Source organism: Zalophus californianus, chromosome 6 (genome assembly GCF_009762305.2).
Source record: "Zalophus californianus isolate mZalCal1 chromosome 6, mZalCal1.pri.v2, whole genome shotgun sequence".
Lineage (NCBI taxonomy): Eukaryota > Metazoa > Chordata > Mammalia > Carnivora > Otariidae > Zalophus > Zalophus californianus.
In genome coordinates, this window is record NC_045600.1 from 41,757,253 (window position 1) to 41,769,535 (window position 12,283).

Sequence of the window (12,283 nt, forward strand, 5' to 3'; positions counted from 1 at the left end):
ATGGATAAATAAAGTGTTGTATAGTCATACAACAGAATACGACTTCACATCAAAAAGGAATAAATTGCATGTGCATGAAAGAACACGGATGAATCTCAAAATCCTTATGCTCAGCTATAGAAGACGAACACAAAAGAGTATGTACCGTATGATTCCGTCTGCAAGGAATTCTAGAAATTACAAATCTATCCGCAGCCACAAAAGTAGACCAGCAGTTTGCCTGAGACTGGGGTATGGGGAATGGAGAGGAGAATGACTAAGACGGGCCCCAAAGGATCTCTTGGGGGAGAGAGAAATAGTCTGCATGTTGATGGAGATGGTAGTTACACATTTGTCTAAACTTGTTGAAATGCACACTTAAAATTTACGCATTTCATTGTGTTTGTCAACTATACTTCAATAAAGTTGATCTGAAAAAAAAAAAGCAGAATACATTGTTGTGATTCCAGCATGCTCAGACGCTCCTCTTCACGAATCATTTGTGGATTGCAATCACAGTTGTTCAGCAGCAGCCTCTGGAACTGGATGACAGCCAGTAAACAAACTCCCAGATGCTAGAACATCAATCACAATGAAGAGATCGTATTTCAACTCTTGTTTGGGGAATGTGATGTCTTCCCTGACCTCACAGAGGCCGCTACCACCTGCAATGGAATACTGTATTCCTCAGATAAAGGACTGGAAACTGATCCATTATCTTACTCTCTCCTATAGTTTAACACCCATAATTTTTCTCCTTTTATCCCACAAGATTCAAGACTGTAGGAAAGCTATGCAGGATAAAGATTACAAATGAGGAAGTGTATCCAGATTAAAAGGTGGCCAGCTACCTCCAAGACAAGTAATTCCAAAGAGACAATCCTCACATTCCAGTAAAAATGGCTCTGACCGAAGCTCTGTCTCTAGCCGAGCTTCCCCAACACATACAAGAAAGAGCTTAGCGGTTTCAGGACAAATCAAATGCAAGAACTCCCTACTTTTTCTTTGCTACACTCAGCAAACAAGCATCATCCTAAGCCAACAATTTGTCTTTGACTAAACAGGCTTTATTTTTTAGTTATTACCGCTTTATACTTTCAGGGGTGAAGTGATGAAGCAAAATCTCTGCTAAATAGACCATAAAGTTTGTCACCAGTCCAAGAATTAGACACACCAACAACCTAGACAACATTATCTAGAGCTTTTTAAAAAAAAAACTCACATGGAATCTGGCCTGTGGCCAAGAAAATGATATGAAATTGGCACAGCGTGAGGTCATGGGGAGGATGGCATTTAAGAGAAGAGGGCTGGCAGACAGGCTGATTAAATGCATACACTGTGTAGACTCACTTCCCTAGAATCCAAAAACCTGAAAATTCAAAGATGATTTTTTGCTGTATTATTTAAGAATATTGGATGTTCATATTTAAAAAGGCAAAGGTATTTCAAGAATGTAAAATGGTATCTAAATCAAAGAAAAGCTTATATTTGATATAATTTAGCATTGTATGTATTGACTCTACTCTATTTGAAAGTTAAAAACCCAGTATTTCATGATAATAACTCTCAATAAGCCAAGATGTTCAATTTATTAATCTAGAAGCTCCTGAGAAGCAGGAACTACTTCCTGTTTATGTCATCCAAATACCCAGCAGAGTGCCAAGCACAAAATGTGCATTCAATAGGGCGCCTGGGTGGCTCAGGCGTTAAGCGGCTGCCTTCAGCTCAGGTCATGATCCCAGGGTCCTGGAATCGAGTCCCACATCAGGCTCCCTGCTTGCAGGAAGCCTGCTTCTCCCTCTCCCACTCCCACTGCTTGTGTTCCTGCTCTCACTATCTCTGTCTCTGTCAAATAAATAAATAAAATCTTTAAAAAAAAAGTGCATTCAATAAATGTTAACTGAAATAAATGAAAGCATGCAGTATGGTTCAATTTTTTTAAAAAGGAAAAAAGCCATATATATATATATATATGACATGAAAAAAATGTGGCAAGATGCACACTGAACTTTTACCAAGAAATACCTCATGGATTGGAGTCAGTGGGGAGAATTTAACTCTTCCTGTACTACATAACACAGTGGTCAGAATCACAGACCCAGGAGTCAGACTAGGTTCAGATCCCAACCCTACTTCTCATGTGTGTTGTTGAGCAAGTTCTTAGCCTCCGTGTGCCTCATGCCCTCACCTGTGAATGGCAATCACAATAGTTCCAACCTTACAGGTTTAGGATGAGGATCGAGATCATGTATATAATGCACCCGAGGTGCTTGGCATTTAGCAAGTACTTGATTCATGTTAGCTAGTAAGGTACACAGGTAAATATTTTGAGAGATGGCATGCCTGCAAAGGTTTTTCTCATACTCTCATACTAAATTATGCTTATTTGATTAGGTATAAAATTCAGCATTGGAAATCTTATTCCCTCAGAATTTGAAGACATTGCTTGGGTGTCTTTTAGATTCTGACATTTCCATAGAGAAGTTTGGCACCTTTCTGATTCTTTATTTAAAACTTGAGTTTTCTCTCTGGAAGCTTTTAGGATCTACTCTCAGTCCCATGTGTTCTGAAGGTTCACCATGAAGACTTAGCGCTTTCATCCATTGTGCTACACATTCAGTGGACATTTTCAGTCTGGCAACCCATGTCCTTCAGTTCTGGGAGATTTCCATAAATTATTTCTTTGATAACTTCCTCCCCTCTGTTTTTGCTGCTCTGTCTCTTTGAAATGTCTTTTGTTGTTGCTGCTGCTTTTGTTCTCTATCGTTCCCTATTTTCTTTCTCACCTTTTTACTTTATATTTTGCAGAAATTTCAACTAATTTCTCAAAATTTCTATGGAGTTTTAAAAAAAAATCTCTCCTATGACATTTTTAATTTCCAAGAGCTCTTTTTGTTCCCTGAATGTTTTTTTTTTCTTTCTTCTTCCTGTTCTTCTTCTTCTTCTTTTTTAACATAATATCTGTAGTCTTGTTCATGGATGTAAAATACTCTCCTAGACTTTTGAAAATGTTAAGAGGTTGGTCTTTCTCTCCAATTTTCTTCTCCCTGTATGGTCTCTGTTTCCTTCATTTCATTTTTCATTTGTTTTATTTTCTATCTTTCATATTAAAGATTTTCTTCAAATGCCTGGCCTTCCTTCTCTGTCTGTTCAAATTTAAGAGTGGGGCGCTAAAAGTCTGATTGGATGTGTTTGTTGATTGCAGGCTTCCCTGACAGATGAAATGAACAGGCCATGTCACTGGAGCCTCTCTGGTGTCATTATCTCTAGGTCTTTTCTCTTGAGCTAGCCAGAATCCCCAGAGAGATACCTTCCGTTTCCCACCTCAGAGAAGGTTGAGCTCTGGGGACTAGCAGGGGAAGAGAACCAAAAGTCTCAGCACTCAGTATATAAACTTTTAATTGATCACCTTGTTTGTGGTACAGCACCAATCTGTAACAGTAACTGGTGTCCCTAGGCCAGAAACCCATTGTTCTCTAGTCTTTTTGTGGGGTGGGGAGTATTAGGGAAGGGCAACTAGCCTCTTAAAAAGGCTCTCAAATTGTCCATCTCTTTAGCCCTGCCTGCCTTCATCCTCACTTCTTGATGTACCTAAATACCTCCAAATTTCTGGGCCATTGAGTTGCTCAGAGATGTAAAAATTGGGATGCTCCTACAGTCTTTTCTACTCTTGGCTTATGGTTTAGCCTTTTTAGAGGCCAAACCTCTAACTAAACAAGTTACTCACCCATGTACTTTCCAATGTATGGTTTTCTCCTTCTCCTGTCTTGCTGGGCTTTTGCCTGTAAAAACATAACTTTACTGCCATCTTATTTATATTTCAGAAAGGAACAGAGATAAATGCAGGTACACAATCCACTTTTCAACCAGAAGTCACCCACAAAGTTATTTTCAAAGGAGAAAATTTCAGTAGGATTCAGTAATGGATTGTATATAAGAGGCAAAAAAAGAAATAAGTCAGACATAATTCCAAGATTTCTCGTCTGGGTGATCAGGAAAATATGATGTCATTTACAGAAACAGGAAAACTGGAAAGGGAACAGATGGGGTGAGGATGGTAACAGATGGTTCTGTTGGGTTTAGACATATTGAAATTGAAGTGATGGGAAACATCCAAATGGATGTGTTATGCAGACAACTGGAAGTGCAGTAATGGAACATGGGGAAGGGTGAAGGCTGGATATATAGATTTAGGAATAAACTGTATTTAAGTCTATTAATGTAAGTGAAGGCAGAAAAATATTGAAGAAGTGCTTAGAAAGAATAGAAGGGCAAATACCTAGGCTTGAAGAATATCAAAGAATAAGGAAAAGGGGGAAAAAGAAGTTTTTACTGAGGAAAAAAGAGCATGGTTAAAAATGGAAGATAATCAGTATTGTATGATATTGTGAAACCTAACAACAGTGTGTAGGCTTGGACAACCACCAGGCTAGGAAGGGGCTGAGTTCAGACAGAACTTTGGGATAGAGCAGGAGGCCAAAAAAAGGGCCATTTTAGGGTATTAAGATCACAACTAGAGCTGAGGAATATGGACTCCAAGGGAGACTGTGACACCAATACATTAGACTAAGGGAAAAGGCCAGTTGAGATCAGAATCCTACAAGTCAAGGTCAAAGCAGAGGCCAAGTGCTGGTGAGTCCATCCTGGCCAGTGTGCTGGGGGAGGATATAAGAACAGTAATTGGTGGAGATTCCAACAGGTAGGTATTGGAAGTCTCTGGGATGCAGATGCAGGGTTCAGAGACCCAGACATGGGGGAAATCTGGGCAAGTTGCTGAAACAGTGAATGAAATACACAAAAAGCAAGAGCTCAGATAATGAAGTACTCTGGTCAGAGGTGGGGTAGCCACAAAATCAGCTTAGGCTGAATCACAGAATGCTGAAGTAGGATCTCCTAAGAGCCTCCCTGCTAGGAACATGCCTTAATCCTAGATTTGAGCAAGGCTGAGCTAAAAGGTGGCAGTTAAAATAAAGAAATCTAATCTATTAAAATACAACATCCTATAACCCAGCAAGTCCATCTTGGCATTTACTCTGGAAAAATACTGAATATGCCCAAAGAAGCATATTCAAGGATTCTCACTGAAACGTTGCTGGCAACCAAAGAATTGAAAACAACCTTTGGGTTCATCAATAAGAGAATAATTACATGCATCCATACTGAAATAATGCATAGCAATAAAAAATAATGAGGAAGTTCTTAGTGATTGACATTGGAAGATCTCCAGTACATAATGTTGAGTTGGGGGGATAAAAAGTGGCACAATGTTATGAACTATGTGAAACTTTATGTTTTTGAGAGGAGAGAGAAAGAGATCTGCCAAATGTAGAGGGTTCTGGCAGGGTAGAATCTGGCAATCATTGAAGATCCTTACATTTTGACATATCTCATACTGCAAAGATGCTGAGTCAGGAAGAACTAAGAAAAGGCAGATGGCTTTGGATGGAAGGGAGCCGTCCCTAACCTTCAGGAGAGCCCCCGCAGCATAGCGATAGAGCAAGAAGACTGCAAGTTAGTGGGCGTGGTCTCCACACCTCCTCACCTGGGCCTTACGGGTAAGAGAGGAACACTGAAGCTGTCACAGAAGGAAAGGTCTAGCGCAGAATTTTTAGACCAAGGGAGATCCGGGCATATACTTGAAGTGGAAAGGAAGAAAGCCCTTCTGTGGAGAACACAGGGGTAGAAAGCAGTGGGCTTGTAGAATGCTGAGGTTCCAAAGGAAACTGGGAGCCCAAATTGCTCCCTTATTTTACAGTTGAGGAAACTGAGGCCTGGGGAGGTGTTGCAGATGAAGTCCATGGTTTGGAATCCAGACTCCATCTCTTAGTAGTGTGGGAACTGCTTTGAGCCACTATTTCCTCATCTTTGAACTGGAAATAAAAGCTGCCTGCTTCAGAGAGTGGTGAGCCTTTGTTTCTATTTCTCTAATAATTATTATTCCTATTATTAATGAACATTTATAAATATCCACTATGCCAGGCCCTCTTGTAGTGCTTCACACAGACTAACTTATTTAATTTTCATAATAACCCTATAAGAACTATTATTATTCCCTTTTACAATGCAGAACTGAGGCATCGAGAAATAGTACGTTACACAGCCAGAAAGTGATGGGACAGGGTTCAAAGCAGGCAGCTGGCTCCTGAATCCAAGTTCTTAATTACTCGGTCTACTGCCTCTAAATTAGGTTACATGAAGTGCCTGACACAGAGCCTTGCTTGTGGCGAGGGGTCAACAAAGTGGGAACAATTATTGCTAGTTCGAGAAGGAGCTAGAACACAGGCTTCTTGGTGGCCAGGTTTACCCCCTTACACCACACGGCATTGGCCACCTTGTTCTGAGCTACGCTGGAGAAGAAGGAGAAATGAAAAAACAAAACAGAAAACCAGCTACTCTCTCAGCAGAGGAAGTCAGGACCCAAGTGAAACTCAGAAAGAGAACTTCTGAAGCCAGGGGGCCTTACGGCCCATTGGTCAAACCCCATTTCAAGCTCGTTTTTTCTACTGGAGTTGCGCAGAGTCAAGGATTGCTTAACACGAGGGGAGCATCAGTCTCCATTTGGTAGTCTTTCTGGCTCTGTGGAGATGTTTTACTCCATTTTAGGGTCGCAACACAATTGGTTTTTATCTCTTTCGTTGTGACCCCTCATCATGGGTGTTCAGACACAGGACACATGGTAGCTCCATAGTGGCTTTCCAGTAGGTTGGCCCATCTCCATTTAAAGGCTGTGAGAGTAGTGGAGCACTCCTTCACCTTCTACGTGAGAAGATCTCCACTGCCCTAAAATAGATGCCCTCGTTAGCAGCCTCGGTGAAGTGGCCAGGGTTGGGAGTGTAGATTGCCGCTGCGCAGTTGGGAGAGTTGTGGCACAGCCCGACCATGGGAACAAAGCTGCCCTTCAGCTCTCTGGGGAGGGGCACGCCACACTCCTCAGGCCACGTATGCCCCCAACACACATTTTGGCTTTTAAAAAAGCAGCTTTCAGCATCCAAGATTGTCGTCAAATGGAGGTACTTGAAATGCTTTGCGTGAGTCTTCACAATGTACATCACAATAAAGGCAATCACAGATCAACAGCTGCGAGATCCAAAATGGTCACTGCTCTTCTTCCTCTTTGTGCCTATAATAAAACTCATTAGGAGCTTAATGAGAATCGAAGGACTTTTTTCTTTATGTTATTCTGAAGATGTAGCACTAATTAGAAACCCAGAATGTTTTTCCACAGAGCCTGGGGCAGAAGGGGGGGCGGCGGTGGAGTAGGGGTAACATGTCCATTCGTTCCATAAACACTTAGAAGGACCTGTTATGGGTTCTGCATTGAGTGTTTAGAGGGCAGGGGTGAGAGACAGCAGAGTATAATCACCACCTTCAGGAATGATAATTTACTGCACTACAAGAGACAGAGCTAGGATTCTAGGCTGGTCAGAGCACTTGAATTCATCTCCTAGATAATATGGGCCATGTGACTCTGGGTGAGTGACTTGGTCTCTGCAAGGTTCCCTTTCCTCATTGGTAAAATGGAATAATGACAGGACCGCCACCGTAGTGTTGCTGTAAGAACTCAATGAGATAATGTATTTAAGAAATTGTATAGAATGTCTAGTACATAGAGCTCATTGTATGTTAGTTATTATTGTTGTAAATAACCAAAAGCAGTTAAGAAGCACAGTAATCATGATGATCATGGAGATAAAATTCATAGAGATAGAAATGTTTTGAATAGGAAGATACCTAGAAGGGATTTGGCTCCCTAGGAGGTTGGAAGTTTCAGAAAACATTTGACAAGAATGAAAGCTGTGAGTTCTCCCAAAATAAGGATTCCTCTTCTCTTCAAAGGCTCTCAACTCCAGCCCCACCTCTAGACCGCTACCTGGCCTGACCCCACTGCCTTTTGCTGGCCACTCCCTGGGCTCTGGACCTGACTTCATGGCATTGTTTCCTAGGACCACGCCCCTCCACATGCAAAAACAATCTTCCTAACTAGATCTTAATCTCTGCAACTCCACTTTCCCTGCTCCCCTGACCACAGGGTGGCCTATGCCAGTTTTCTGCTATTCACACTGTCTCCTCATTTAGCCTTAACATTTTTCTTTAAAACTTGTTTCTTTCACACACACTTCTTTCCTGCCCACCAGAAACAAGATAAGATTAGAAATGTGACCAAAAGTCTGGGCAATTACTTTTCTTTCTTAGAGATATTTCCATGTGTCCTTTGCTGACCTGGCAAGATGTTTGAATGGGGGAAGGTGATTAAGAGTTTCTTCCAGGTGAGTTGGCCCCGTGGTCACATACTCCAAACCGCCACGCTTGCCCTTTAGAGTGAACACAATTATTATTAGTTGGATGTCACTTTTTTGGAATGGAGGGGCCTGTGAACTTCTTCCCTGGCCCCAAATGTCAAGGAAATGTAGCGAGGGTGCAGGGAAAGTGACAGGCCCTGCCCGAGGAGTCTGCCTCCGGGCCTCCAGTTTAGCAGCGGCAACAGTCCAGCCCTGGGCTCTCCCCGCACTGTAGAGCTCTGGCCCCCAGGACACACCTGGATATTGTGGAGCAGCTCACCAGGCCAGGCGGAGTGTTAATGAAAACAGAGTGCGTGGGAATATCTTCAAATCACTTGGTGCTTTGGGGTCTGTGCTGGGGTCCAACCTGACCTGACTGCGTAATGGACCCACCTGACATAACTGGAAGTGGAAGCTGGAGGTTTCTTTGAGACCAGCAGCCACTGGCGTGAGAATGACTCTGGGCAAGTGCGGCCTGTGTCCTGGGCTCTGTGCTAACATCCCCTGGCCTGACCTCCTCAGGGTCCCAAGGGCCTGATGGTTATCTCCACACGGAACCTGAAAAGATAAGGTCCTAACGTTTCTATGAGGGAAATGCAAAGGGGACCCAGCCCTCCCTGTCTCCATTTATTTTTTATTTTTTCAGTAGACTCCATACCCAGCACAGAGCCCAACGTGGGGCTTGAACTCACGACAATGAGATCGGGACCTGAGCTAAGATCAAGAGTTGGATGCTTAACCGACTGAGCCACCCAGGCGCCCCTCCATTTGTTTTTTTTTAAAAGAAGGCCTGAGACTCCCCTGTCAGACAACCTCAGTCCTTTGGTAGGTGTCAGATTTGTCATGGTCCACATGAATTTGCAACTCTGAGGTTGAAATAGTTCCATTGCCTTATGGTTAGGAGTACAGGCTTTGAAAGTATCACCCCGCGGGTTACTCACTGCTTGGGGTCAGGGGGTGGGGGGTGGTAGAAAAAGTAGCTTTGCAATGGATGGCTCAGTAGTCACCTCGAGAACCCATGGATCAATCTAAGCATCCAGACTCCCCGCGGATGCAGTGTGCCGCATGCAGGACCGATTAGAATCAGTGTTGCTCACTGACTGCACCTGCATCTAACAAGCCTTTAGACCTAACTCCCAATTCACAGACAATTCAGGGGCTGGAGAAACAAGTGAAATGACACCAGGAGGAAACAACCCGATCCAGAATGTGGGACATTCCACAGGCTCTCCAACAAGTTAGTGGCATGAAAGGGTGGGAGGGTTGCTTGAGAGAAAGAAGAGTTGACGTTTTCGAGATAGAACACTCCCAAAACACAGAACACAACAAAAGGCTGTGGCCTCAGACAAGTTACTGACCTTCTCTGAGCCTGACTTCCCGGGCTGCACGAACAGAACAATGAGTGGTGGTTCACAGGGCTGTGGTGAAAACTGGGAAAACGCACGGGCGTCCAGGAGAGAGCCGCTGCTTGGGGAGCACACTAGACATCCGGGTACTCACCACGATGTCCCTACAGCCCAATTCGATGGGGCGAGCCTTCCTGCTTACCACTTATCAGCCCCTTTACATAACAATACTGAACCCACCCTGTTGGAAATATCATCTCCCCAAACACGAAGCCTCTCATACACTCGGTCTTCCTGAGCTGAGGCTCGAAAAGTCACCGGGGGCCTGCCTGCATGGGGATCCGGTGAGACCTGTTCAGCGGAGGCTGGGGGTGCCCTGAGGGCTCCCCCCAGGCCTTTGCCGTTTCGGGGCGCCCGGCCAGCACTCATCTCTCTGGATCTGGGGCTTTCTCTGACTGCTAGAGACTGCTCTGCCCTTAAGAGTGTGGCCCCCTGGACGCACCAGGCAATGAGCATCTCTCTCCCCTCCCCTGGCTGTTCTAGACCGGCTCCCTCGCTCCGGCACTCAGAGGAGAGCTCCCAAGTGTGTCCTCTACACCATTTCTCACGAACCCGCAGCAGGGCTAAGTTCCGCTCACTCACAGTAGAACAAGCTAGATCATACCCCCCTTTATTAGCTTTAATTCCTTCTCTGAGTTAATTTCCCCACCCACCACCTGTGTTTTCTAGGAGCACATCCTAAATCCACTTGCACCAGAAGCTTTGTCTAACACCACATACATGAGTTTACCTTTTACCCTAAGGGCAGTGGGAAGCTGATGAGGTATTCACTAGACTGTAGCTCTTAGTAAGTGTCCCAGAGATCCAGGTTCTGCCCCGCTTTTTGCCTTTCCATCATCAGTGCTGGATTTTGAATCCAGGAGTCTTTTAAGTATTGTGTCTCATTCACCTCAGCTACTTTCCATGTAGTGCCTGGCTCAACGGGCTGCCTCGGGCTTCTCATCAACAGCAGCCTTCCCATCCTGCTTGCCCGGGGGCAACAGGCAAGGAAATTGGAGGTACCCCCAGAGCCCTGCTTACACAGGACCTATGTGGGCACTGTAGCCATCTTGGCTGTGAACTGTTACATAGAAATTAACTACTGCTCTCTGCTTGGAGGCATATGAAGTCTAAGGGTAAAATCCTGCAAAGAGCATCATGCCAGTTTTAGCAAGAAACATCTAGAAGGGACAAAGGTTGGAGGGAGCCCCTGGCTGCCTGTGAGTCCAGCACCAGAGACCTAATCTTCCACGGGATAACTAAGAGAATCCTGGAACAGACCCGTGGGAAACTGCCCTGCGCTAATAGAATGCTAAGCCCTTGCCTTGCTTCAGCATGCTTGAGCATGCTGACAAGACCCAGAACAAGCCATAAGCACTGAGATCAGGCAGCTGGCCAAACTGTCAGCAAGACTTTGTGTACTGCTCTTGGAACAACTTCAGAAAGAGTATGGGTCCAAGTGGGTATTATGATGGGAGACTCTTGGGAGAATCTCCGTAGCACCCTGACAACTACTAGGTAACATATTTTTCCTTCTTGTGAGAAGCAGATAGAATAAACAGATTGAGCCTGTTGCTCCATTATTCTATTGTTCTAAGCAAGATACACCAAGATCTGTGTCTTTTTCTTATTATTATTTTTATTATGTTCAGTTAGCCACTGTATAGTACATCATTAGTTTTTGATGTAGTTAATGAAGATGTTAAAAATAGAGCAATTGCACTACTGGGCATTTACCCCAAAGATACAGATGTAGTGAAAAGAAGGGGCACCTGCACCCCAGTGTTCATAGCAGCAATGTCCACAATAGCCAAACTGTGGAAGGAGCCGAGATGCCCTTCAACAGATGAATGGACAAAGAAGACGTGGTCCATATATACAACAGAATATTACTCAGCCATCAGAAAAGATCTGTGTCTTTACTAGGATACAAACTGGTAGCAAGGGAGCAAATTTAAGATTAGCAAATTCTTTGCAAATTCTTTGCCTATATCCATTTGTTTAGCAATTGTGCTGATTTGCTTTCTTTAGATAAAAAAAAAAAGGAAAGGAAAGGAAAGGAAAAAAAAAGCAGAAACTTGCCCCCAGAAGGTCCCCAAAGTAAGCATTGCATCAAGGTTGGATGTCATCATGGACACGTGATTTCTGCTGGACAGAAATGGACTCTCTGACTTCATGTATGAGGAAAGGCATACATGAAGTCAGAGTGGCTAGGAGCTCAGCCACAGGGAACAGGAAGCCCTCTGTCCTCACTGCACTTCCAAGGGCCCTGGGCAGATTTCCTGGGCCACCTGGACAAAGGAAGACTGTCGGGCAGAGGGCCAGAGCAGAGAGGAGGGTATCTCTGTATTGCTTAGCATTACATTTAGTGGCAAAGAAAAGTAATAAAAGAGGGGATGCAAGGAAAGGAAAATCTTTTGGGAAGGTCTCTTTATTTGGTGTCCTCTAAATTTCATTTCAAAGCAATTAAAAATAAAGTACAGATTTTCCCAGAATAGGGAGACATCCTTGATCTGTGCAGAATGCAGAACAGATGCATTCTACAACACATCACTGACAATGGAGGTTTCTGAACCTGGACACTAGCACTGGCCAGGCTAGCATTTAGTTCAGTGACACCAGCCACGAGCTGAGGTGTCA